This window comes from Phalaenopsis equestris, unplaced genomic scaffold, assembly GCF_001263595.1.
Source record: "Phalaenopsis equestris unplaced genomic scaffold, ASM126359v1 Scaffold000025, whole genome shotgun sequence".
In the NCBI taxonomy this organism is placed as follows: domain Eukaryota; kingdom Viridiplantae; phylum Streptophyta; class Magnoliopsida; order Asparagales; family Orchidaceae; genus Phalaenopsis; species Phalaenopsis equestris.
In genome coordinates, this window is record NW_018164467.1 from 1,178,708 (window position 1) to 1,183,669 (window position 4,962).

A 4,962-nucleotide genomic window follows, 5' to 3' on the forward strand; every position below is an offset into this window, starting at 1 on the left:
TGCCTCAAAATGTGTGTCAAGCTATTTAAAAATCTGCACGAACAACAATATAAAATATCAATATGTGCTCCGATGTGCCTCTAAATATTTAAGCTTAAGCATCTGAGAATGCTGCCCGGCAATGGGCTACCTTACCTATAGGGCAAGGTTGTAAGTCCTACACTTTGGCCAATCCAAGATTCGAGAAGATTGAGCCCTCGCTGAGCCACTCTGATCCGTCTCTTCATGAGGACTAGAGTTAACAGGACTAGTGCTCTTAATGATATATAAATTTCAATCATTCCCTGATGATGACCCAACTAATTGAATATTTCAACCGAAGGGGTTGAAATTTATGTTTCAAATTTTATTTTGAACTTAATTATTTCAATTATTGAACTCGATACTCTGTAAGCAAGATAAATCGAAAGAATTCAAAAATAATCATTCCCCGATGATGGTCGGGTTGATAATAAATCTCAACTAGAGGGGTCTATTTCAAAAATAAAAAATTAAAGTTTATTTTCAAAACTCAAATAATATATATTATAAATCTTATTCTCTGTAAGTGGGTTAGAGTTGACAGTATTTAAAAATAAGCGATTCTCCGATGATGGTTGTGTTGATCGAAGATTTCAACCAGAGGGGTCTATTTTAAAATTCTATCTCAAAGTCTATTTCAGATTCAATTATTTCAGCTATTGAACCCGATTCTCTATAAGCGAGACAGAGTTGATAAGATTGAAAGATAATCATTTCCCCAATGATAGACGCATTGATCGAAGATTTCAATCAGAGAGGTCTATTTTAAAATTCTGTCTCAAAGTCTATTTCAAATTCAATTATTTCAATTATTGAATTCAATTCTCTGCAAGCATGACGGGTTTGACATGGTTCAAATTTGTTGCTAAGATATGCTAAGTCTGAATACTTGGCTCCTAAGACTAGCCTTAATCGAAAGTGTTCTCCCTCGGAAGGGATAAATAACCATAGGGGCTTGCGCCTATGAGAAACCTCGAACCCCAAATCTTAAAGTCCTCACAAAATGAGCGTGAAATCTCTGGGTAGTGTCATATCTACTATCTCATCTGCCTTTTGAAAATTCGACCCGGAACTTAACAAACACCGCGTTAAGCTCTTGACAAGTCCCGGGGCCCTTTTTAAATTTTCAGAGCCCATGCTAGATAATTGAAAAAAAAGCAAAAAAGAAAAACTTGAGGGTGATGAAGACTATTATATCAGAGATGATTATGATGAAAAATAGGATTGTTTTGTTGTGTGGTGATGATTCTCAGATTGACTTGTTTTGATATTCATCATATAACTTGTAAACAAAAATTTTCCTTTCTTTTTTTCTTTATGTTTTGATTTTAAGCTCCAAACTATAGTAAATAGTCCTTGACTTTACCCATTTACAAATACCGGAAGTATTCGCTTATAAAATATTTACACCAAAAGAGACCTTCAAAATCCACTAGCTAGCTAGTAGTTCTCTCTCACCCGCCAACAACAGAAAATATGGGTGTTGAGTTTAGTCCCACTATTAATACTTGAAAAGCATATTAATGTAGAAAACTGTAGTGGCTGTTATTAATGGGTTAAGTTTTATGTTCCATATTAATTTGATTAATCACTAGTATAGTATTTTATTCTCCTTTTAGTTTACACTCTGGAACAACTGATGTAAGTATGGTTTTTTGATGGATAAAAGAGATTGATTAAACAAATAAAAAGCGAAGACTAAGCTCTGGTAGCAAATGGAATTTGATTAATCTTTCCAAAAAATAAGTGATTCCCAAAATAAAGAATCAAGTATCCAATATTAGGATCATAACCCCTTTTTGCAGAGCAAGGGGATTAAATGGTTGCTGCAATTGGTTGAAACAGCTGCGATATATACAATTTTTTGAAATTCCAAATGAATCTACACAGATGCATACTGTTCTTCCTTGATTACCCAAGCGACACAACTTTGACTGTTTAAGGAGTTTTCCTAATGGCCTCATTTATTAAAAGAACCTTTCTAGAATTGCTAGTGTAATCTTAATCCTGGTTATTGTGTGATAATTATGAGCATAGATGGGCCATCTAGAGAGATGGTGTGACCCTCACCCATGGGCTCTAACATTTGCGCTAAAAATGAGGAAACACCCTATTTTGTTGGCTCCTCATCATCCTATTTATGACACAGTGGATCGTCATCCCAGATTCACTGCTTTTTGAGGAGGGGAAATCTTATCTCCTTCACAACTGTATTTCAAGAGAGAGGCCTTTATGTTTTGAACCTTAAACGAATAAAAATAAATGTTTGCTTTGGCTGACAAAAACAGCCCATGGAGTATAGGACTACCGTCTCTTTATTTGCTTATGCTGAGGAAACGATCAAACAAAGGCTGAAACATCATGAAATTCTGCTCGGATAAATAAGAAGAATTACAGTGAAGTGCATTCGAAGTTTTTGGACCAAGAGATTTCTAAGAATAACAGTACTTGTATGCAGAAAAATCTGCTATTTCATCCTGAGCTTTGGTTTCCGTAAACAACCTACAGAACCAAAGCTACCTTCTAGTGAAAATAAGCCCTCGCTTGTTCTTATATAAGCGGAGTTGATTCTTATTTTTTTGGAGGCTTTTTACAACTTAAAAATACTAATATCTATACCAACTAAACCGCAAAACAAATTTGCAGTGGTCTTATCCGAGAAAAGAGTCAAAATATTCTCATCAGTCTTTGCAGGGAAACATTTAGTCTCAGAGTTTATAGAAGTTTTAATTTAGTTCTCAGACTTTTTAATTATCGACTAAAATAATTCAAACCGGTGAATATTTCAGTCCTAATTTAAAGAAACTGAGGAGTAATTTAGTATTTTTATTGACTCGGGACTAAAATGAACTTAGGTAAAAAATCAAGGGACTATTTTGACACTTGGTCTTGTACTATCACAAGATCCTTACCAACAAAGTAAAAATTGTTACCAATGTGAATCCTAAAAAAAAAAAAAAAAAAAAAAAAAAAAACTCAGGCTCTCCTTGCGATATGATAATTGTAGGTGGCTCCATACAAGAAAATTAGGAGGGTGACCTTTGTTCAATCTATTCCCAAGTCCCCAGCTGGAAAGACACTTAGACGAGTCCTCAGAAGCAACTTTGGAGCTTCCAGGATGTAGCTAGTGGCAGCCAACTAACTTCTCAAGGATCAATTATACTCTTTCATTCATTGAAGAGGAGATCAAAACCTTAGCCGCTGCCTGCGGATTGCCTTCAATCTTTCATTGAAGAGGAGATCAAAACCTTAGCCGCTGCCTGCGAATTGCCTTCTTTCTTCTTTTCATGTCAAAAGTTTGAGCCGGTTTTGCTAGATTGGTTGAATGACATGATTATTAGATATGTAAGTGTGCTTGTTTCTTTTGTAAACTTGTTTGTTATTTATTACATCACTTGCAATAATTTTGGTGTGCTATTTTCGTTTTCTGTTCGTTTCTGGTTGAAATTATGTATTGTTGGGTTTATGCTGAGAAAGTTAAGGTTGTAAATATTTGCAACATATTTTCATAAACAAGCTGACTAATTTGCTGTATTTCTACTTGTCTATGGCCATATAGAATTTAAAAATAAGTAATTTCGGTCGCTTTTTACTCGGATTTAAAAGCTAGCATATCAGGACTTGGAAAACAATGTATCAGAAGCTCTAGACAAAAGCAGTTAGAAGGGACTTGTTGTAACACGTGCATTAGCATATGTTTTGATAAGTCAGTCAAAATGCATTGCAGTTTTATTTCCTTATATTTTATATGAACTTTTTCAAGTCACCTTACATCAAAACCCAAATATTATATCTTGATTGTAATTTTGTCTTATAAATTTTATATAACTATTTTTAGTTTTTTAGTTTTTTATATATATATATATTTTTAATTAGGGACATTTTTATACATACTACACCATTCCAATGTATTTGCATATTAGACACCTAAGTTTTACATTTTTTACATTTATAACACCCAAAACTTATACATCACATCAAAATACCACCACCATTTTAACTTCTAAAATGTAGAATAACCCCTTTTCATGCAAGGGTAAGGTGGTGCGGATGTAAAATTGAAGTTTAGGTGTTAGATTTGTAAATTCATAAGAATCGAGTGGTATGTATGTAAATCATCCAAGATTATAATGGAAAGATACAATATCATGAACCTCTAGCAATCAAAGGAACTCTAAGAAAATATGGTTCTCTTAAACTGTTTGTTGATGGCAGCCTGACGTGGTTATATGTGAAGATGCGAACATTTCTTCAATTCATATTTAAAAGCAAAATTGCCAAAATACCTTCAGAATTGAACAAATTGGTTACCAATTTCTCATTCCATGTTTTATAACTCGTAGAACTGTGAGCGTTTGTTCCCAACATCAGACAATCTCTCTTTGAAAATAAGATCTATAGCAATTGAAATTTAAATTGCAACATTTCAGCATATTTTGTGAGATAATTATAACTTGTAACCTGAGCAAATGTTATGCAAAGGTAGACTTGGGTCAATTGCAGTCCTTTAAATGTCATCATGAATTATTTCGATGCATTTTAATTGTTTGATTTGAGCTTTATTAGACCTGGATCAATTGTCATATCATTAGGCTTATTTGTAGAAATATTTATTTCGACTATAAATTTGTTGAAATTAGAGTCCAAACCGTCTTAGATTTAATTTCTAAAATTTTTCATTCGAACATTGTGTCGGGATTCATGTTGATAAAATGATTATTTTGTAATGCTTTAACGTTAAAATTTATTCTTAATGAAATCACATATTACATTTAAATATAGTATAGATATCTAGATAAAATATAGTTATAGATATCTATATATAAAAAAAAAAACCATTGAAATGTGTCTAAATCCATCGGTAATTGGATTTTTAAATAGATTTTTTCCATTGATAAAACTCACGGCTCACGTGAGAAAAAAACTTTTAGCATTTTTTTT